Source organism: Monodelphis domestica, chromosome 6 (assembly GCF_027887165.1).
Source record: "Monodelphis domestica isolate mMonDom1 chromosome 6, mMonDom1.pri, whole genome shotgun sequence".
In the NCBI taxonomy this organism is placed as follows: Eukaryota; Metazoa; Chordata; class Mammalia; order Didelphimorphia; family Didelphidae; genus Monodelphis; species Monodelphis domestica.
Window position 1 is genome coordinate 83,043,106 of NC_077232.1, and position 24,699 is coordinate 83,067,804.

Genomic DNA, 24,699 nt, shown 5'->3' on the forward strand with positions numbered 1-24,699 from the left:
GGTTAATACTATACAAATAACCAGTAATATTTTCTAAAGGACAATTATGTCAATCTAAACTTTTGGGGTGAGATTACTGGACTGATTAATCAGGGGATGCCATAGACATATAATACTTAGATTTCAGTGAGGCATTTGACAGTCTCTCATGCTATGTTTATGAAGAAAATGGTGAAATATAGGTTAGATAGATAGACATATAATTGGATTTAATTGGTTTAGTTCTCAGAGTACCAAAGGAGAATTATAGAAAACAATATACCTTGCACCTGTATCCTCCTATTATTGGTAAATATTCAGAAGCAATAGTTGCTGTTGCAGGTTGGTTGCTCTGAAAGTTGAAATCTGAACTGCCTTTTTTAGTATAAAACTATTAAACAATAATAGCTGTAGCACAGATTCTGGTTTGAAGTAATTTTGGAGGTTGATTTCTAGTGGAGTGCCCCAGGGGTCTGTGTTTAACTTTGTGGTGCCCAACATTTTTATTAGTAATGGTGAAGAATGCAGAGATGATAGATTCATTATATTTGCCTATTCCATGAAGCTGGGAAGGGTAGAGACCATGTTGGATGGCAAAATCAGAATACAAAGAAATATCTTGATAGGCTAGAAAGAGGAATAAATGCAAATTTCTGCACTGGTTCAAGTAATCAAGTATACCATTTGGAATGGGAGAGTTTGAGTAGACATCAATTCATATGAAAAAGAATCAGGAATTGGTGTATTCTACACTTATCTAATCATTAAATTACCAGTCTAAAATTTTTGTGAGCTTAAATTACATTGAAAGACATCGTGTCCAGAGTATGGGGCATGATAGTCCTATTATCTTTTTTTTTTTAATTCCTTACCTTACATCATAGAATCAATCTTGTGTATTGGTTCCAAAGCAGAAGACTGGTAAGGACTAGGCAATATGGTTAATTGACTTGCCAGAGTCACATATCTTGGAAGTATCTGAGGCCAAATTTGAACCTAGGAACCTCCTGTCTCTAGACCTGGGTCTCAATTCCCTGAGCCACCTAGTTACCCTGCTATTTATAGTTTGCTTTACAGGATAGCATTAAGATGAGAGTAATATATTTTAAGAACTATTATGGCAAGAGGATGAGAAACTATATCATATATAGACAAGTCAAAGGAATGAGGGATGTTTTAATTCAGATAAAAGGATGGCTTGGGAGGAACATAATTGTCTTCAAGTATTTGATGAACTGCCATATGAAAGAGAGATGAAATTTGTTCTATTTTACCATTTGGAGGCTGAACTCAGAGCAATTGGTGCACATTGCATAGAATCATATTAAAAGTTCAATAAAAAGAACAACTTCCAGATAATGTAATCTGTCCCAAAGTGGAAGAATTCACATGAAAAATCCATAAGTTTTCCCTTCACTGGGCATTTTAAAGTGAAATCTGGATGATCCTTTTTGAGAGATCAAAAGAAATCTATTCATTCACCAGTTATATCAGTATAACTGAATCTTGGAGAGTCTGTGGAATGTCAATAATACTTCTATTTTCTACCTTAATTCAATTCAACATACATAGGCACCTACTAGTTGTAAGGTACTCTACTTAATGCTAGAGGAATAGATATGAAAATCCATCATCTAAATTGAGGGTGAGAAATGTACACAAATGATTCTAATTCAAGTAAGAAATAGAGGGCATAGAAAAGGTTATACAAGTTCATGGAGAAATTAGAGAAGGCTTCCTAGAGGAAGTAATACTTGAGCTGGATGAAGATGGATGCTGCAGAGATGAGAAGGGAATATGTTCTAGAAATGAAGAATGTTGTAAGCATGTGTATAGAGGTGAGAGATGGCAGGATGAGCTCAATGAACAACTAGAATCCCAGTATGACTGGGATTTTTCTAATTTTAATAAGGCAATGCTCATGAAACAAATATAGCCAAGGCAGGTCAAGAGCACCCCAATGGAGAATATTTATTGGTTGAAGAAATCTTAGAGGATGACAGGGAGAGTAACACAGCACCATAAATTTATAGAATCTCAGTGTTAGAAGGGACTCAGAGGTCACTCTATCATAATATTCAAAAGTAGAATAGACTTTAGTAATTCTATTGTCAAAACTGTGCCCATACAAAAAATCATGCTAAAATAGTACTCAAAATCAGTTATCCAACCTTTGCTCTCAGAGATAGCCATTGAAAGATAATCCACTTCCTTCTAAGCTGTTTTTCCATTTTGGAAGAACTTTAGCTGTTAGGAAGTTTTCCCTTACTTTGGGCTAAATTTGACTCTTTGTATCTTCCATCTACTTCATTTTGTTTTCAAATGGAACAAATCTAATCACTCTTAAAAGTGACAACATTTAAAATATTTGATGGGTTACTGAGAAAGACTTTGTAAAATGGAAAATGCTTTAGAAATGTGAACTGTTATTATTCTAAGTTCTGCTTTTGGCCCATTAAATTCTATGCCTTGACCTATGTTTGTGTTCCCAGAGACATGGAACAGACAATTTACCCTGCCCAATATCAGGCCTGAAAAGCTACTTAGTAAGTGTGGATTAAAAATGAAGAAGGTTAAAGTGACTTTGGAGAATTACATTTTTAGGACTAATTATTTCTTGTGTAAGGGTCTCTTTTTGTTTTTCTTCTTCTGTTAATAAAAACATTACTGGTAATATTATTACTTTCTGCCAATCTATTCAATGCCAATATTCTTCAAATGATGCTATATGGCCATGAATTATGGAACGTTCTGAACTCAGAAGAATTTCAATGGCAGGTGACCCAAAGGGCAAGGCAACACTGTGTGGTGGGTGTCAGCAGACTGAAGCAAATTACTAAATGATGAAATGTTGCATGAGAAGCAATGTAAAAGGCAGCACCAAGGACACAATTGATTGGAAAGGGATGCAACAAAAGCAAGAGCTAAATGCAGGATGCCCTGAGAGTGGGATTGATTTCTGCGCAGTATTTTAATCACATCGCCAAAAAAGACCTTCAGCATGTTGGTTAGAGCTTTTCTGGGGAATGTTTTGGAAAACCTTGGCAATAATTCTCCAGGTTAAGAAGGCCCTAAAAAACAATCTCAAATGGTGGTGAGAGTAGACACATGGATGAGATAAAGATTCATTAAAACGCCTGGATTCCATTGAAGGAAGCTATGCATTTGTAAATGGAACAGTTGACTTAAGAAGTAGTGAGTTCCCCATCAGTAGGGGTCTTTAAATAGAAGCAAGATAGCCTTGTGTTTGGGGATATTATAAAGGATAATTTTGCTTCAGGAGTGGATTAGAGGAGATGTCCCTGAGGGCTCTTCTAACTTTGAAATTCTGTAATTTTAAGGCAATGCTGATAAAATAAATATGATCGTGGCAGGTCAAGAGCATCACAATCGAGAATATTTAGTCTAGAGGGAAAAAAATACCCTTCTTTTTTTACCAATTTCAGAAATGGTAATAATAGCTCTCTTTTCTATAATACTTTACAATTTATAGTAGACATTATAGGATGGAGAGAGATAATTGACTTGTAGAAAAAAAGTGAGCCTTTATATTATTATTTCATAATAATAATTATTCTCATTTTATGGATGAGGAAATCAAGATTTGAAAACATATAATAACTTGTCCAGTGTCACAGATTTGGCAAAGGATAGGGTTGGGGCTCAAACCCATGTCCTTTGTCTCCCATTTGGGTGAAGAGAGGACAGATGAAATGGGGTTGGGGGAGGGGAAATGAGGTAAAGCTAACTAGAAATGATGATACTAACTCCTTATATAAAATGCTTCCTATAAAATATCTCATTTGCAAAGAACTTTGCATATATTATTGTATCCTATTTGATCTTTATGAGAACCCATACTATTATTGTTATACTCATTTAACAGAAGAGGAACCTAAATCTGAGAGGGAATAAGTGACTTTTCTAAGGTCACTCATTGAGTAAGTGTCTGAGATATGATTCAAATTCAGATCTTCCTAACTCTAATCCTTTCTGTTAATGAGCTCTTAAAGGAGTTTTGGAAAGAAAGGATATGAATACTTAAGGTCCTGCAGTTGCTACCCACCCACCTTACCTCCCCTTAGAGCCTGTATCTATTTGAAAATTAAAGATGGTGAGAGATAATTGACTTGTAGAAAAAAGTGAGCCTTTCTTTGGGAGAATGTTGGAAAATACTTGAGTTTAAGTGCCTGAGGGAGCAGCTGTCATGAATGATGTGGCTTACCTTGAAATAAGAACATTGAATTCTCCTCTAACTTGTTCTCATGAAAGCTTCCTTCCAGATCTGACAACCAACCAACCAACCAATAAACCAACAACAAAAACAAAACACAACCAGACAAAAAGTCCCCCAAATCTTAGACTGCCTTATGATTTTAGAAGCATTTTCCTCCCAAGAGCTCTGTGAAGTCGGTGCTGAAGTAGATTATTCTCAGTTTACAGGAGTAAGAATTAAGGAAAAGGGAGAACAAATTTCCTGAAGGCCATATGGCTAGTAAATGACATAGTCAGGTCTTCACTGAAATAGGCATATAAAAATAATGGATAAAACCTATAATTATAACAAAATAACAGTTTATTTTAAGGTAAGGGAAGAAGGGAAGGGATTTGGGAAGATCTTTTCTTAAACCCAAACCAAATTGCTAAACCCCACTACCTAATAATTTTCACTACCTACAAATCTAGCTAACTACAACTAATTAAATTTACTCCCCCTAGTTACTTATACATTTGGGAAGACTTGAAGGCTACAGGAACAAGGGCCAAGGGAAGTCTCACTGACAGTTGTCCTCTTGAGTCTGGAGTAGATCTGCTGATAAACCTCTCAGCTTCAGCAGGATTCCCAGAGGTAGACTGGATCACAAGGAAAAGCCACAGAATAGAGAATTGGCTAGCTATCAAGGTCCACCATAGAAAGACTAGACTTTTACTCAGCTCCTGGATGCTTAACTCTCTCCCTCAGAAGAAGCAAACTTCCTGTCCTTTTTCCAGATTTCTGGAATTTTCCTCTTTTCCCTGCAGGATTTCCTGTTCCTACTAATTTCCCTTTAACAGTCTCTCCCACCCTTTGCACAAAGCCAAAATTGTGTAGAAAACACTACTTTGGTATTTGTGCACTAACAAACCTATATTTTCCTTAAACTAAAATTCTTATCCCAAATAACAAACCAACTACACTCAACTATCTTATCCTATCTAATACTATCCTATTCTAGGGATTTAATCAAGGAAAGGAAAAAGGGAAATTATACAAGAAAGCATAACATCTGTCAGACCAGGATTGTATCCATCGCCCTCTACTGACAAAGGAGTCACCCAATACTGAAAATTGGTAATTATTAAATTGTCTTCAGATTTGATGTGGTGAAGTTGGAATGGATATTGTTAATCAATAGCTCATAGCAGAACTTTGAGATGAAGATAAAGGGGAGTAGCCTTAAAGAAAAAGCTTAAATGAGCAAGAGCCATGAACAAGTAATATTTCTCTAAAGGGAGAAAAATATTTGCTTCTTTCTCTAGTGTGTGAGGAAGGAAAGAAAAGTGAAAACTATAGAAATGAGACCTCCACAGAAAGTACAATTGCTATTTATTCATTAAATCAATTATGAGGGGGAGCAGCGGGAGGAATGATAAAATTTAAATAATACAGTCCCTGCCCTCATCAGATTTAGAGAGAGTAGTGGAAGGACAAAAAATATTTATTAAATACTGCAAATAACAGTGTAGGAGAGGCAGCATGCTATGATGGGAAAGCATACTAGGCTTAGGATCAGAATACTTGGGTTCAAATCTCTACCTTTATTGAATTATCAGGAAAAAAAATCATTTTTTACCTCTTCTCTGAATCCCGAGTTTCTGATCTGTAAAATGGTGACAATGACACCTGAACTCTTTTTTTTCATAGGGTGATTGTAAGGAAAGTAAACAAGTTGACTAGATATATAAGATATTACTGTAAATGGTATAGATGAGGACATGAGAGAGGTACAGAGTGCTGGGTAAGGACTGTTACTGAAGGTTTTGGAGTGATAAGGAAAGTTTTCCTGGAGAAAGTAATATTTGAGTTAGGCTTTAAAGCATGGGTAAGCTTGCTGGGTTTGTACCCCAAAGAGATAATAGGGAAAAATACTTGTACAAAAATATTCATAGCCATGCTCTTTGTAGTGACAAAAAATTGAAAAATGAGGAGTTGTCCATTGATTGGGAAATGGCTGAACAAATTGTGGTATCTGATGGTGATGGAATACTATTGAGCTCAAAGGAATAACGAACTGGAGCAAAATGACCTCCAGGAATTGATGCAGAGTGAAAGGAGCAGAACCAGGAGAACATTGTACACAGAGACTGATATACTGTAGGACAATTCAATGTAATAGCCTTCTCTACTAGCAGTGATGCAACGATACAGGACAATTCTGATGGACTTATGATAAGGAACAGTATCCACATCCAGAGGAAGAACTGTAGGAGTAGAAATGCAGAAGAAAAACATATGATTGATCACATGGTTCAATGGGAATATGATTGGGGATATTGACTTTAAATGATCACATATGGAAATAGATTTTGAACAATGATACATGTAAAACCCATTGGAGTTGCTCATTGACTCCGGAAGGGAAGAAGAAGGAGGGGAGAGAAAGAAAATGAATCATGTAACCATGGAAAAACATTCTAAATTAATTAATTAAATTTTAAAATTTAAAAACAAAGGACATAAATTTTTAAGAACATACTGTAAGTTTTGAATTCTTAATCACCTTAAAGTTCTCATAGCTATTAGAAATTTGCGGTCTTTGCCATTTTACTTCTACCTTTATTACATCAATGTTTGCTGCCTCCCTGACCATGACTAGTGATTCTTTTTAAAAAGTGCAAAAGGGAAGAAAGGATAGATTTGTACTAGTGTAATATGTTCCATAGAATCAAACAATCTTAAGTTGGCAGACACCAAAAGATGGTAGAATTGAAATTTCTCCATGAGGAAGAGTATCCACTTTGTGATACAGAGAAATAGGATTGTAAAATCCTAGATTTTTGGATTTAGAAGAGACTTCAGACAGGTGCTATTGAGTTCAACCTCTACCTAAAATTCAATGTTCCTTATAACATCCTTCATAAATGATCATCTAGCCTTTGCTTGAAGAATGCCAGTGTAGAGGAGCTCACTCCCTTCTTTTAATTTAATTTTCATTTTTTCCCCATCATTACATGATTCTTGTTGTCTCTTTCACCTTTTCCCCTCCTCTCCCTCCCAGTACTGACAAGCAATTTCACTGGGTTATAAATATATTATCACTCAAATCTTATCCCACTCCTTTCTTTGTGGGCCATTCCACATTTGGAGAACTTTGATTGTGAGGGATGTTTCTTTGTTTTAAACAGAAATCTAACCTTCTGCAACTTCTCCTCATTGCTCCTAGTTCCCCCTGAGTCCAAGAAGAACAATTCAAATATCCTTCATAATTGTTTATTAACACATTTAAATTTCTAGATGAAATTGTTAGGCCTTTCAGTTACTTTGGGGGATTTGCAGTAAGATTCTTAGAGAACTTATAGAAAATATTTCTGTAACATTTGAAACTTAGAAGCAACAGAAGTTTTCAGAGGGAAAACTATATGAACCTCCTAGTCATATGTATTGTTTTGCCATGAATAAAGTGCTCACTTTCCTCCAATATTTATTTATATATTTAACTACATATGTATTATATGTGTTTCTATATATCATATTTAATTTAAAATTATATATAGAACAATCTAAATCTATACAAGTTATTCCTTTCAAATAAATTTCATTATTGGAGTAGTGAACATTGGGACTTTGAGTTGGAACTTGTTTGGATTAATTAGTGATATAATTCACAAAATCATAGATTTAAAACTGGAAATGGCCTCAGAGGTCATCTAGTCCAACTCCTTCTTTTATTATAGTGACTTGCATAAGGTCATATAAATGTTACGTGAATTCAATAAACATTTATTAAAACCACCTATTTTGTATAGAATATTGTGCTGATCACTGGTGGAGATGCAGAGTTTAGTTAAGGCAGGGCGTATGGATGTGAATCGTTGAAGAAATAGTAGGATTTAGTAACTGATACTTATGAGAAATGAATGGAAATCAAGAGACATTGTCAGTTTTCAGGTTTTAGTGCCAGGGATAGCAAGAATGGTGGTGCTACAGACAGAAACAATGATGCCGGGGGGGAGGGGGAGGGATATTGTCAGAGAAAGAGCATTCTTGGACATGTTGACTTTGAGGTTCTATTGAGAGACAGCTTTAAATTCATGATATTTAAGAGGAATTATAGGATGTCAAGAAGGCTGAAAAGTAAAAAGGTTCAAGTCATGAAATCTGTATCAAGGGCTGAAGGAATTCTGGGCTTTGAATGAACAGAAAATTCTTCAAAAGAAATGGGTCAAATAAATGGAAAACCATCTTCTTATTGGAAACAGACCATTATGATATTTAATGTAGACTCAGGCAAACCATATAGTCTCTAGTTGGGTATACCTCGGAGGAGTGACAATCTCTATCTTTCAGGCTCAAATGGGGCCATTTAGAACAGATGAGAATAATATGGAACAGAAATATTGTTTTCCTTGGGCAAAGTTGATTCAGGGGAGTTGAACTGAGGAGAGAGAGCTCAGGAAGCAAATCAAATAATCATAGATTTTGCAACTTGCAAAAAACATCAGTGGCTACTAATCCAATTTATTTATTAAAGGAATACTCACTATGGAATACTTAAATGGTTATTTTGCCTCTGCTTGAAGACTTCCAAGGAGAATTCTGATGTTGAACAATCCTGTTTTTCTGAGAAGTCATATGGAGGGAGCTAAGTGGATCCACTGGAGAAGGAAATGGCAAACCACTCCAATATCCTTGCCAAGGAAATCCCATGAATAGATACATGTAGGTCATGAAGAGTGGGGCATGATTGAACCACTCAACAATGAAAATAACAATTAAGTGTTAGGAGGTTCTATGCCTTCTACAAAATAGAAAAGTAGAGAAAGCCACAAACACCATGAGATATGTGTTTAGGTAAAAATGAGGGAGAAAATGCTGGGATCATAGTTCTTATTTAACAGATTAGGAAACCGAGGCCAAGAGAGATTACAGAAAGTAATTTGCCAAAACTCTTTCCAGCTTTCAGCCTTCACAGCATGGCAGACCATTTGTCAGTAGTTGAGAAGCCAATCTTGTCATCAGAGTGGATTTTAATGGATGGTGAGAAATTTTCTAGGTAAAAAAATGAAAGCTATGGTAACAGATGAAAACTAGAGGTTTTCAGTGAAAATTATAATCTAGAAAACTAGAGGTAACAGAAGCTCATGGAGAAAACTACATATACCTCCCAGTCATTTGTATTGTTTTGATATGAATTTGGTACTCATTTTCTCCATTTTTAAAAATATTTGACAATCTACATCTATACAAGTTATTCATTTCAAATAAATTTCATTATCGGAGCAGTGAACATTTGGACTTTGAGTTGGAACTTGTTTCTGGGTATCTGTTATTCCTAGTAGGTATTGTGAAATCCTCAGAGCCAAATTGCAGATGGGAGCCTGGTTTGCTCATTTGCCCAGTATTGGCAAAGATGATAACATGGCCCTAAGAACATTATTTTTTGTTTGGTAGGAGAGATAAGCTGGCTTTGGAGCCTGTTGGGGCTCAACTGACTTATATATATATTTGTAATTTTGAAGTTAATAACATTTACATAGTGTCTTAAAGTTTGCAAAGTGTGTTACATACATTATCTCCACTGATGCTTTTACTAATCACTTTGGGTAGATATTAATATTATCCTCATATATAGATAAGGAAACTGATGCTTAACTGTAGTAATGTGTCTTATTTGAGATCATGCATCTGAGAAATGTTTGAGGCAAGATTTAAACTTGTGTCTTCCTGATTTCAAATCTTGAGGCTATCTCACTCAGGTTAGAGTAGGATCCAGGGGTCCAGGGACTTGCCCAAGGTCACTATCTATATCATTCAGTCCACCCCCCTCCCAGTTCCACTTCTGACTTTCTGCACTTTGCCACCATGCCTCGCCTGTTGTCTCACCCTGGAACTTCCCTTCACCATGTGGACCCTTTTTCCTCACAGGTCATACTCAAAAGATGAGTCCTAATGAGGTTTCCACTTTGGAGAGAGACTCAGTCCAGCCAATATTAAATCCCAGTCTTCCCCAGCTCTCCTTCTGAAATTCTGGATTTTGTAGACAGTCTGCCCCTCCAACAGTATGTTGCCCTTAACCCCTCTTTAGTTCCATTTATTTTTGTTATCTTCCTCCATTAGAATATAATATTCTTAAGAGCAGGGACTGTCTTTCTTTTTGTAACCACAATCAATGCAACTAATGAAATGTTTTACTTCCTGATACTTTTATTAAGTGTGAATGCTTCTTTGAGTTATAGAATGAATGAATGGTGTCAACCAGACTTGGAGCATTCCTAGATACGTCTGTTGAATCAGTCAATCAATGAAAGGTTTAATCTAGGTAAGAACTGAATGAAAGCAGATAACATAATATGGATAATGGCTTGTGGTTGGTTGAGGAAAGTATTCATGCCCCATGTAATCCAATTTTGAATCTGGCATTCCAATAACAAGTCAATGTGGTGGCAAAGTGAATCTCTTGGGAGGAGAGAGCATTTGCCTCTCAAACCCCCAAATGTCATCAGAGGATAATCTTGTGAACTTTGAAAGGTGGTAAATTGTAGGTTTCCCACTAGCATTGTTGGTAGCAGTTCCCTTAGAACAGTAGTGGCTGATGGAAACATCTATATTATAAGCCAAGGACCAGTTAGACACAAAAAGGAATGGCTACTCCTCTTGTGGGTACTACATACAGAAAAGCTGTGAGGTCATGTAAATATATACATGTGAGGTCATGCAAAATATGTTTTTATATTAGCCATGGTACCAAAAAAAAAGAAAAAAATGTAAATTTTCCCATCCACATTCAAAGTTCTTTAGTTCTTTCTCTGGAGTTGGATAGCATTTTTCATCATAAGTCCTTCAGAAATATCTTGGATTATTGTGCTTCTGATAATTACCCAAGTCCTTCTTAATTTATCAAAATTACAATACTGCTGTTATTGTATACAATGTTCTCCTGGTTCTGTTCACTTCACTTTGCATCAGATCATACAAGACTACCTGTTTTTTTCTGAAACCATCGTGCTCATCGTCTTTTATGGAACAATATTGTATTCCATCACAATCACATACTACAACTTGTCAGACCATTCTCTATTTGATAGACATCAAAAAGAATTTGAAATGCTTTGCCACTACAAAAGAACACTATAAATAATTTGGTACATATAGATTCTTTTCCTTATTCTTTGATCGCTTTAGATGATTTATTTTTATATTTGAAATTTTTTTAGTTAATGAATCAATTTAGAATACCTTTCCATGGTAACATGATTCATGTTCTTTCCCTCCCCTCCTCCCAACTCCCTCCAGTAGCCAATGAGCAATTTTGCTGGGTTTTACATCTGGCATTGATCTTTGATCTCTTTTGGATACAGACTCAATTGCTATATTGCTGGGACAAAGAATATGCATAGTCTTATAGCCCTTCCTACATAGTTCCACATTGTTTTCCAGAATTATTAAAACCAGTTTGCAGCTCCACAATGGCACAGGTGTCCTTATTTTTCCATGTCCCCTCCAGCATTTGTCATATTCCTTTCCTGTCATTTTGATAAATGTGAGGTTGTACCTAAGAGGTGTTTTAATTTGAATTTCTCTAATTATTAGTGATTTAAAACATTTTTTTCATATAACTATTGATAGCTTTGGCTTATTCTTCTGAAAGCTGCCTGTTCATATCCTTTGACCTGGGAAGGTGTTTTTGTATCAATAATTCTTGTACTATACCATAAGAGCAAATATGCCTTTCAGAAAGCTAATTAAGGAAGGCTGGCTGGTAATCAATATAGAGCAATGTCGATAGGGGCTCACAAATCACAGTATTAGGAACCAGTCCCAATTCCTGAGGATTACTTCTAGAATTGTGAGGGAGGGAAATAGGGAGACTCATTCTGGAGGCCCAGCTCACCAGTGTAGATGGGAATGGGGGAACTAGTCCCTGAGAAAGTGCTACATTTATTAAAGCATGGTTGGCAAATGCTAGATTGTCTGGAAGATGATTATAGAGGCTAGCTGAGACCCATTTCATTTGGGAGTTTTGCTCTTAGGCCCTCTGCTGTTTCCTTTACTGACTGGATTATTTCCTTCACTTTAACTGCTTTCCTGTAAGGAATTCAGGCCTTCTTTCCCCTCGGCAGACATTCCCTCCCACAACTTACTTAGTCTCGTAAGTGCTTCATGTATTTCTTTTTCTGTCAACTCCCACACACTGAAATAATTTCCCTTTCTGGGAGCTCATTTACCTAAATAAAAAAGAGATGAAACTTTCTATTATGAAAAAACATTCAGTCCATCTCTCCTTAGACTTCCAGTTGGCCCTTGGCCCTTCCTAGAGTCATACTGCTGGTATATGGAAGAAGTGGGGCTAGCAACCAGGTTTTGGGTTATTTTTACTCTTCTTCACTGATTTGGAGTTGCTGTAATAAGGAATAAAATATAGCTACGTCTTAGACACTCACATGAGACTTAGGCAAACTTGTACCCCCCAGTATTTCTGTTGGTGGTGTTGATCCTCTTGAGTTTCTTAGCATTGATTCTATTTATCTTTAGAGTTTCTCTCTAAGGAATTAGTCAGAGGCAAGACTGAATAAGTCTGTGTCTGTCCATATGAAAGCTTTACTCAAAAAAAATTGTAATTCATTGACAAGTATTTATTGACTATCCTATCATTTTCTTAGTATATGACCTCCCTTTCTTTCAGGTTTCAATTTCTTCAGTGGCAAAGCTTGGGATTTGAATCACAACTATTCCTAGACTAGCCTGGGAATTAATATGTCTTGTTACTAGACCTGTCTCTGTCTCCAGTGTGACATTGGGTGAGCATCTTCTTCCCTCTGGACCTTAGACTATTCATCCCTATAATGAGGGTTTTGGATGATCCGATTTGATTCTATTTAATTTACTTCAGTTCAATAAATACATATTGAGCGTGCCATTTGCTAAGAAGGCAGCTAGGTGGAATAGCACATATAAAATGCTTAATCTGGCATCAGAGAGACCAGAATTCAAATCTGGTCTCAGATACTTACCAGCTGCATGACCCTAGACAAGTCATTTAATCTTTGCCTGTATACATTTTCTGAACTATAAAATAGGGATATATCTCCTAGGGTTACTGTGAAGGTCAAACATTTAGCATACTTTTAAAAATATTTTTGATCTTTTTTTATATTTAAATATTTAACATAATTTCTGGTACATAGTAGGTGCTTAACAAATACCTTTCTCTCCTGTGTTGAGTTCTGGGATACAAATTTGAAAAATAAAATTATTTCTATTTTCAAAAAGCTTGAAATGAAATAGGAGGGACATGAGATGAGCTTGGATGAGAATGATATCGACCTAGGCTTTCCCTCTCCTCTAGTTTTGACCATCTTGAATAAATAAATGCAAAATGGAATTAGTAGTGGATAGGAGATAGAGAAGGGGCAAAGCAGTAACCTAAACAAATGATCACTGGATAATTTGAGAAAGGAACCTATGGTCTACTTTGGGGACTTTAGAAAGATGATACCATTTCTATATAGAAGAAAGCGAATCATTTTCAGCAGGTAGAGGTGAATAAGGAGTGTTTCAGACACTGGGAATAAGCCTCTGTGAAAGTATGGAGGCCAGAGGGACAGTCTGGGCTGTGTTAGGGAACAATTAAGCTCATCTACAAAGGAAAGAATGTGGAAGGAAGTAATGAAAAATATGGTTGGAAGAGTGGGTTGCAGTCAGATGGAGGGAGGGCCTGAGACAGTTTATCTATCATCACACCTTTTATGATATAGGCAGATAAGGAGGATCCTAGAGTTTCCCAGTGTGGAACTATGCCTGTATTTTGGAATAGATGATAGTAGCGAAAGTATGCCTTACTGGAAAAAGAATACAGCGTTCAGAGGACTGACTGAGTTAGAAAGCTGCCATCTTTTCTTATCCTTCTTGGTAAAGACAAGGTAAAATTTAGATCATCTGATCCAGAATTCTCATTTTGCAGATTTGGAAACTGAGACCTAAAAGAAGAGAAATGCCTTGCCTAAGGTCACACAGTAGGCAAGGGGCAGAGCTAAACCTAGAATCCAGGTCTCCAGGCTTACCATCCAGTTCAATCTCTGTCAGCAACCAAATTGTTCTGCTATCAAAGAAATAGGAGGTGGTCTTTTCTGTTTTGAAATTTTTTGGACCAATTAGTAGTTTTGCAAGTAACCACCAATGCACTCTAACAATTTTCTGATATTAATATGTCTTCAACTGCCTGCCCTTCACAGGCAGCAAATTGGCTCATTATCTACTTACTGACTAGTTTTCTATCCATGTGGAAATTAAGTCCTAGAATGCAGGTACAAGGCATCTGGCACTGGCATCAGACACTAATGATAATTTGAGCCCAAGTATAAAAAACAAATTCAAAAAATGTTATGCAGCACAGGAAGTTGTCTACTCCTTCTGAATTAATAAGTTCTCTACTATGATTGTGACTGATATAGACCCATGAAGAATCCCTTACATTTGCCATCTTTTTAGATTCTAGTCACAATGAACAGAACTTATAAAATATAGAATGGTAAAGCTAGAAGGAACCCTTTAGAAAACAGAGGATGGAATTTTAGTAATAGAAGAGACATCGAAAGCAGAATTTTAGATCTGGAAATGGTCTAGTCTCAAGAGACAATAAGCATAAAGAAGACCAGAAATGAATGGGACTGCATAATATAATAAATAAGTATCTGTGTTTGGTGTATGGGAAAATAGATGCTTATATAACACCAGGTATCTCTGTCTATAAATCTATTTTCAACAGATATATTGCAGCTATACACACACACACACACATATACATATATATCACTATACAATGCATATATGTACAATAAACATATATATGTTATTATTTTCCAGTTGTGTCAGATGCTTCATGATCCCATTTTGGGGTTTTCTTGTCAAAGATACTGGAGTGGTTCACCATGTCCTTCTCCAGTTCATTTGACAGATGAGGAAACTGAGGCAAACAGGATTAAGTAACTTACCCAGGGTCACACAGTTAGTAAGTGTCTGAGGCCAGATTTGGAATCAAGAGTCTTCCTACCTCTTGGTCCAGCACTCTATCCACTGTGTTACATAGCTGCCCCCCATACTCCACTATATATACACACAATACATACATATACACATGCATAAATATATAGATTTATAATATGTAATGTATGTAATATACACAACATAATCATACATGGTTTAATAATTTATAATTTAAACAAACATATATGTGCTTGCATGTCCCAGTGTATCATTTATCCACCAGTGTATATGTTTGCAAGTGTATTAGACGCTGCAATTGGACAAGGAATTAGCCCCCAAATTGAACAGAAAAGACTGGATTATCTTCAGGAAATTATAAAGACCCTTTAATGATCCCAAACTTAACCCCCCAAACTGTGGTGATTATTTCTCATTCTACTATTCTACCATGAGTTTTTGTATGGAAGCTAGCTTCAGAACAAATCATTCTTTCCCTTTCCCTCCCCCCAAAAAGCAACTAAAAATGAGAGGTCAGTGGGGAGGTATGTTATAGGTGTGAGCTGACTGCCATATATTTACTGGTGTATGGGAACAATGGGACACACTGGAGGAAACAACAACATTGAAAATATCATCGACCTGTCTGAGTCTTTGAGAACAAAGACAACAGTCCTTTTGTAGCATCCACGACAAAGAGGCATAGAGAAAAGAGAAGTCCTGCTTGTGATGCATTGTGGCTGTGTGATGCTCACCAAGTCTCTTAGCCTCTTAGTACCACAAGTAACTGTAATATATGGCCAGTACAGTGAGTCACACCCACCTGCACTGGGCAACTGGAGAGAGGGAGAGAAAGAGTTGAGAGAATAAGAGGGGAAAGAGGTTGATCTTCCCCTTTCTTCCCTTTGGAAAAGGTAACCCAGTTTTGTTTCCTTGAGGGACTGAGTGTGTCTCCTCAAAGAGTGGGTCTGGAAAGTGGAGCTTAATTTAAAGGCAAGAGCTTCAGTGAAATGACTCACTGCCTCCCTTCTTGATCTCAGCTATTGTTGAGAGGCAGGATAAACTTTCCTGCCTCTGGATCCTTCCAGTACCCCAAATGTCACTCCTTCCCCTTAAGACCCCATGTTACTCCTCAGCCCAGGGGAAAAGATTGCTCTTTGGATCTAACTGTTGGATCCCTAGGGTTTTAGCTAACTTTCCTTTTGGGAGAGAGGTATAGTTCCTCCCAATCTTCAGTCCCCTTCCTCAGTGTCAGAAACTAGGGAGACCTGATCTAAGAAGTAACACTTTAATTGGGATTACTCAGGGAAAGGAGAGATGAAGGTATTGGATGAAGAAAGTGGGTAGCAGGAGTTCTTATGGACTGACAGATTGGCCTCCCCCAAAATCTCAGGGGTCCAGATTCTCAGTCTTAACCCCTCTTTTAGTAAGCTGCTGGTTTGTCCCTGCTCCTGATCTAATTAATAATGATAATGATAATAATAATAATTAGAAAATGAAGCTCAGGACAAGTTGGGAAGAGAGAGGTGGAGAATAACTTTGGAGAGGATTTTCTTAGTAGATAGCTTCTTTCAAAGTCCAGTCTACAATATTTGAGCTTAGTAAGAGATTTCAGGGGTGCACTAGGAAGCAGTTGATGTCCAGAGGGAGCTCCAGCCTCAGAGATCTTCTTTTGAAGCCCTCTGCTGGAAGAGTGTGTTGAGCTGGCAGTGTCTGAGTTCTCACAGCTTCTGTTCTTTCATTGGAATCTTGGGTTTTTTTCCTTTCTGCTGCCTTCCCCATGTGAGCTGTTCCTTGCACCACTGGATCTGATTTCTCTCTTTTGCAAATTCCTCTCTTACACAACTAAGACAATGAGTATTAGAAAAGACAAAGCTATGCCCAAGTAGAGAATGATTTTATCAGGTGCTTTCTATACCAATGGAATACGAAATCTGATCCAAAATGGTTAATTTGCAGCATGTATACTACTGCATAGCTAAATACATGTGTGTATGCGTGCATGAATGTGGATAAAGTTGCTCATGCTGATCAGGCTAAAACTATGATTCTTCAATTAATAGGGATTCAGAATCACTTCAATCAAAACTTCCATTAAGTCTTGACAGCTTTGAGTGTGGAATATGTTGACAAGATCAGAGCCATTAATAATGGGCTGGCCCAAGCTCCCAGATCCATGATTCAAAGATGTTTGTGTGGATGAATAATACACTCTGGGCTCATCTAATTTTTCAAGTTTAATGGTAAGGAGGAAAATGTATGTTTATATTTTTTATATATAAAACATTTTCACAGTGAATTAAATTGAACCAAATTGAAAGACTACAGTACTGAATATTAATTTATTTTGGTTAATTATAGAACAACTGTGTGTTTTATAATGTTTATGTATAATGTTTTTTCCTCTCTATCTACATTCTATCTCCTTTTCAAGATCTGAGGTCCTACCTCCTCATTGAAGTCTTTCCTGCTGACCCCAGCCTATGGTATAATTAGGATTTCTAAAGCAGTTACATATCAATACCATCCTAATTAGGTTTTAAATCATGTCATCTTATTTAAACATCTTTGTTTAGATTTTCTCTCTCCTATACCAGTTAGAGGATTTTGATACTAATGCTGCACCTAATACAAAGAAGACACAAAGTACATCTGGAAACAGGAACATATCCCCAGATAGAAATGGAATGACTGAAAAGTTGCTAATTAAGAGAAAGTACTTCATTTCAATTTAGATGCTTCTCAGAAGTCCTAGTTCTAGTTCTAGTTCTAGTTCTAACTCTACTTCTGCTTGAAGGAATCATTTAATTACCTTTCTCTCAGACCAGTTTCCTCATTTATGAAAGGCCTCTGTGGGATTGAACTATCCCTAAGTATACTGGTGTTTTAGTTCTGGAAGTCAATCTTCTTTGAATCATTTGAGTTGGACTGAAATTCAGAGGTCATCTAGTCTAAATCATATTACCTGGGCCCCAGTACTCATACAACATTCCTGCTACATCATCATTCAGTCTTTGATTGAGGTCTAACAACATTAGCTCATTCCACTTTTGTTTGGACAAACCACTAAGAAATTCTTTCCAGAGGCTCTTGTTGCCACGACATTCTTTTCTTGATGTTCTAAGATCTCTCTCAACTCTTATGTTCCATGTTTTATGGTCCTTTTCACATCTAAGATTGTGGTACCCTGTTGTCATCTATTCTTCATACTTATCCAAGCAAGTAGAGTTGTTTTTATCTCAGCAGCCCATGTTAAAAATGACCATTTTATTCATACAAGTTTATTTATGCATTTCCCTCCATTCTTTCCTTGCCCTAGATATTTTCAGTATAAAATGAGAAAGGGAAACATAATTCTATGATTACTCAGGGGTCAGAATTTTAAAAATTAAATAAAATAATTAAGAAATTGTAAGGAAGACTTCAGTTGTGGAGATAGCTATATTTCTATCAGTGTTTGCGAGAAACCTACTAAAAAGCAAACAAACCAACTCAACAGGGAAGTAGAGTTTTATTTTCAAGTCCCAAGTTTTGGAAGTCCATGCCCTATTCAAGGCAAAGAAGAGTGTTTTGCTGTTATTTCAGTCATCTTTTATTCTTTGTGACACCATTTGAGGTTTTCTTAGGAAAGATACTAGAATGCTTTCCTATTTCCTTCTTCAGTTTGTTTTACATATGAGGAAACTGAGTCAAACAGGACTTGTCCAAGTCACAGAGGGTAGAAATTTAATACTTTTCTGTATCTGTTTTGGGCACTTCAGCATAATCTTTGGCTTTTAAAGTGAAAAAAAATCATTAATTTTAAGATTGAAGCTACAATGTGCTTCTTTCTCCCCATTTCCTTGCTGAATAAAGATGAAACAAAGTCATTGTTTATCTGTTAACAAAAAGCTTAAGGTAATGCAGCAGAGAAAAATGGATGTGTAAAAACTGTGCAGGTCATTCTAAAGGTTTCCTGACTCTTGACATCCAGAAGAGGCCAAGTGTTCTAATGAAAGAAGGAAAAGGACATCAGGAAGAGAATAAATTGGAAGATAGGGAGGCAGCGAGGACTTTCTCCTTGGAATTCTGAGTAAATACGTAGCTGGGCTGGTTTTTGGGGTGAAGGTGGCTAAGGGAGCAACAGATCACATGTGGCTGGTGCCTCCTCTTTTTAAAAAAAATTAATAAATAATTATAAATCAAGACAGTATCCAGAGAATTTTAAGCTTATCAACAGCTAGTAAGGATCTGAAACAAAGTTTGAAGTCAAGTCTTCTTGATTCCAGGCCTAGTGCTCTAGCCACTGTGCCACCTAAGCTGCACTTGTACCACCTAGCTAGGAACATGCTAGATCCCCACTTGTTGCTCTAATGTCCACTGCTTGAGGAGGCATTGATCCAATAACACTTTCACATGTCATTTGTCATCTACCTCATTATTTTGTTGTGAGATAAGCTGATTGGTTAATGGCAACTCATGGCAGATGGAAAAGAGGAAGGGATAGTGATGGAAAGAAAGTAACATCTAAATGTAGAGTTAGAGAAAAAGAGAAAAGTGAGTAATGCCTTGCTTTCCCCTTTTTTGCATCTTCTCCAGAGCCAAGTATTCTAGTTTCAGGTCTTTAAATTACTGTATCATTTTTAAATATATATTCCAAAAATGAGATATACGCTTTGGTTCAACTAAAGAAGTTTTATTCATTTTAAGCATCATGGCTTTCCTTATGTCTGTTACTTTTCGTTATTCTTTTATTAAGATTGTGATTGTAGGCCATTTTCTTACTAATGACATGATTGCAGGCTACTCTCTTACATAAGATTATTGTAGACTGTTCTCTTACATAATGTTATTGGAGGTGGTTTTATTACCAAAAATGCTATTAAAGGCCATTTTTCTTATTAAGTGAAGTTGTAGGTCGTTCTCTCACTAAGAGCATGGTTGTAAGTTATCCTCTTTTAAAGAATGTGATTATGGGCTATCCTTTGCTTTCATATAAAGTAAATCTTTTAAAAAATAAAGCCTATATTTGGATCAAAATGGTAATACTTTTGCCTACTATTGTATGGGCAGAGTGTATATAGGCTTATGGGAAATGTTCCCTAATGGAAGAATGGAATTATAGCAAAAATCATGTTAGAAATGCTTTTGGCTAGGAATTGTTATCCTCTTATCCTTGTCTCCAACTGTGAATCTGATTGATGCTTTCAGAATCTCCAGGAAGCCTCTGCAGGCTGCCATGGTTGCTATTTCAACTCAGGGGGAAAAAAAAGTAACAGAGTGTTCAAGGTCTGGAGCAGGAGGAGATCTTGTGGGCTGGTTTACATTGTGGAAAAAAAATGTATTTGGTTTCCTTCTCCTAATGATGGGAAAGAGAATATATGGGTGAATACGGTAGGCTAGTTTTAAGGGAAATTTCAAATGTGACTGTGGATTGTAAGGGGGAAATGGCTCATATTTGCAGAGAAGTGAAGAGTGTTTCGAAATTCTTAAAAGAGCAGAAGTGCCCTTTGGGCTACTATGTGATCAACTCAATAAGGACAAATGATTGACAGAGGCCAAGGACTTAACTCATGGGATTATTCAAGAAGAAATAAGAATGTTCTGGCAGAACTGGCATTCAGGAGACTGACTGGACCCAAACAGATGGTTTACAGGAACTGTTAAGACACACAGTAGAATTCTTTTGAGATGATGGTGGTGATGATAATCAAGATAATAATAATAGCCCACATTACTATAGTGTTTTATGGCTTTGCCAACAGAGTTCATTCTCTGATATATGCTCATTTGTGTTATATGAACTCAACTTTTATGAAGAGTTGCATTTCATACCCCTACTTTGTCTTGCAAGGAATTAAATCACATTTACAATGACAGATTTCCATTTCCCACAGTATTAGGAGTGACTGAGCACAGAAAAATGAATGCCATCACTAGGTCATTTTTCTCAGAATAGTTGGTGTTTAGTACTCTCAGATTACTTTGGTTTTGCTAGTTTATTAGAACAGCCTTGGATATCATTATTCCTAAAATGAAGAGAGTATTAAAGTGACTTTCTTCAGAATCTCCCTTAACCCTGTTCTCATCTTTTCAAACAATGTCAACTTGTTCAGTAAGTGTCATATAATTTCATTGTGTTCTTCTTTTCCTTTATCTTTTTTGGCATTAGTGATTTAATTACATAAACATTTGATACAAAGGGGTGTGTTAATTTTGGAGATCAGGAGAATAAAAAATTTGCCCCATTGACATGCTTAGTAATTACATTTTTTCCAACAAGTGTATTATGAAGTTTTGTCAGTAATGAATTAACCATGTTTTATAAGAAAGACTATATTCTTATAACATCTTATTCATATTGTTAACAATGGAAGAATTCCTTACTCAAGCTCTACTTTCTCATGTGAAAAAGTGGTCATGGATCTTAAAATCAGTAACAATCAACTGAATCAAGAATAAACTGTACCAAACACATATATAAGAAATCCATAATATATGTGACATGATTTTATGTATACTCAGGGAAGTTTCCTAAAGTATGGAAAATATCATGGACAGTATCATTATTCCAGTAAAGATATTTGAGAAGACATAAAGGACTATTCAACCAAATGCCAACTTTTATACCTGAAACAATTTGGTGCTTCTTGGAGATACTCTTTGGTCTTTTACTTCTTTCCCCATTTCAGTCAGAGATCCTTTTGCCAGTGGTGCATTGAACTACTTCGATGTTCAGGTATAACTGTAAATCAACTAGGAATTGCTGCCTGTAGGAACTGAATGAGACACTAGGCCATAACAGCCAAGTTGGATGAGAATCAGCTTTCCAAGATGGAGAGTTGGAGCAAGGATAAGATAATTCTATTACTTTCAATGAGTTGTTAGTAAACCCTGCTTTGGACTTATTGATAAGGAAAGGTGTGCACCCTTTACTCAAGCTAGAGTTTGAGGTAGAGGATAGAGAGATAGACTTTGTTTATTAATCAGTAGTTGGAAGAAGACTTTCCTTGCCTATGCAATTTCTAGAATTCTAATTTTCAAACATACTAGTTGAGTTTAAGTAAGAAGCAGGCAACTTCTCATCTTCAGAAATATTCTTTTGATGAATACAATGTATTGAAACAAGACTTGGACATTTGAAAATTCACATAGCCATGTATCAATCCCCCCCAAATTATCAAAATTATAACACAAATAATTACAGAAATTATATATCAAATCAAGAAAATGATATACAGCAAAATACCCAATAACAATACATCCAAAGTGGAGCTTGTCCATGTTATGCACAGAGTTAAAATCCCTCTGAGTATGGAAGACCCTGTAGAAATGCACAAGCATCTTTATGAAAGTGTGAGGGTGAGTGGGGGGGGGGGGGGGTCAAGGACCTTGGAATCAGAAAATGAAATCTCCAATCTTCCAAAACCTGATGCTTTAATGCCAATTATTCCTATCCACATCCCATAGTAATGAACCACATGTACCCCTAAAAGTTGGGAACTCATGCTATGACTGCCTTTTAGACACTGGAGCATCTGGATCAGTTCTGGTGAGTAAGCCAGATACAAAATATGATCCCATTGGATCTATACATGCAATAGATGTATCAAGAACACCTCAAAAGGTCCCAAGAGGTTTCTTCTCCCATGGTATCCATGGAATGCTTATCTGTAGAACATTCTTCTCTACTAGTGCTTAGGTCCCCCACAAATCTGCTGGGAAGAGACCTATTATGTAAACTAAAAGCAACAATAACATGTGCTCCAGATGGCTCTATGTCACTAGAATTACATGAGGAATCTTTAAATTTGCTCCCTGTACTTCTCTCAGAAAGCCAGGAGGTGAAAAAAGCCTCCCACCTTTGATATACCAGCTGATATACCCTAGTGTCTTGGGGCCACATCTTCTTCCAATGTAGGCCTATTTAAATCAGCTGAACCTGTTCCGATTAAGATGGAAAATGGGACATCTACTTTCATTTCTCAGTACCCCCTATCAAAAGATGGTAATAAATTCATTAATTGAGCAAGGAATAATAATTCCATGCAAATTAGAATATAAGACACTTATTTTACCTGTAAAAAAGTCAAAATTAAGCCCAGATGGGAAATTTGTATATAGATTCATTCAAGATTTAAGGGTTGTAAATAATCACATCATAAAAAGACATCCACTAGTTTCAAACCCAAACACAATACTTTCCTCTATTCCCCACACAGCCACATACTATACTGCAGTTTATTTGTGCCAGCATTTTTCTTGATGCCAATTCATGAGGATTCCAGAAATATATTTGATGGAAAGTTTCCAAGGGGACTTGGTGTTATTTGCTACAAAGGTATGTGGAAAGCCCTACTCTGTTTGCACAAATTTTGACCCAAGATATAATTGCTTAATTAAATATGTGGATGATTTGCTCTTGGTGTCACCAAGTGCAGCAGCATGCCAAGAAAATAGCAAACATCTTCTGTTAGAATTATATAAGAGAGGACTTCCTGGTCCTCTCTATGTTCCATTAACTTTGGAGGATAATTGATTGAATTTGGGGGGAATGAACACAAGTATTTTCAATGTAAACTTGTATGCCACAGGTGATTGCCCCTCTAATTGGCTTATTGTCAATGTATCTAGCAAACATTGGTTTGCTCTCTCTCTCTTATTTCCCTCTTATCTCTAACTATTGAATATTGTATGCACCTTTAGTATGTAGATCTTGAAAGATACAAGATAGTTATGTAAAATGACTCATTGGGGAGACTAGTCTCTCAAAGAATCACAGAGGGATTGTGATAGGAAATTCTTGGTTCTCTTTGTCTATTCTGAGTTTAGACCTGTGAAAATGTAATCCTTTATTCTCTTTGCTTAGTTGGAGTTAAAACTTTGGTTAACACTAATGTAAGTACCTCACTAGATTGTGAAGACAGGATTAACTCTCCTTTATCTACCTTTTGATTGAATCAACACAAGCTTGAACTAGGTGGAGGAGCTCACAAACCACTTAGTGAATTCACACCCTACTTAGTGATAGGTGAAAAGCCAGTAAGATACTTGGAGAGCTCCACCCTTTTTTCTAACTCAAACAGCAAGAAACTTTTGAATTCTTTTAAGAGTTCACACACTCAGAAATGTGTGAATCCAAAGGTGACCACTCAGAAACTTATGAATCCTAGGAGGAGAGTTAACACCTTTGGAGGTGAGAAGTCAATCCCAAAGACACTGATCATGGGCATTACTAGACAATTTGGAAACTGTGATTGGCCTCTGTGAAAAGGAGCAGGGACAGGAACCCACCATAAAAGCCACAAAATCCTTCAGCTGGGGCAGTCTCATGAAGTTGAGTCTTGTGGAGAGTGTTTCCTGAAGATAGTCTTCAAGGGAACTTCACTGGAGACTGTGGTGTGGATGGTGACTTCAACTTAGACTCTGACTCCTCGACTGTGTCTTTAGGTGAGTGAAAAGGCTGACTCCCTTCTGTGAAGACTGGATTTGACTCTCTCCTAATTGTAACAATGAAGGTACTTAGCTCTTCCTTAAATGTGAAGATTAAATTGTAATCC

At 36.6% G+C, this 24,699-nt stretch overlaps 1 long non-coding RNA gene across 6 annotated transcripts in view; it reads left to right on the forward strand.

Annotated features, from left to right (window-relative positions):
* The window catches only part of LOC103095682 (uncharacterized), a 179,165-nt gene that overhangs the window by 15,098 nt on the left and 139,368 nt on the right, over positions 1-24,699 (forward strand). For 2 of the 6 annotated variants that reach the window (XR_008912810.1, XR_008912811.1), the window contains exons 3-5: positions 5,196-5,311; positions 12,864-12,978; positions 17,224-17,403. This is a non-coding gene — a long non-coding RNA (uncharacterized LOC103095682). Of the gene's footprint in view, positions 1-5,195; positions 5,312-12,863; positions 12,979-17,223; positions 17,404-23,361; positions 23,481-24,699 lie in introns of all 6 variants that reach the window. The other 4 variants (XR_008912814.1, XR_008912815.1, XR_008912812.1 and 1 more) reach the window with 4 other exon arrangements.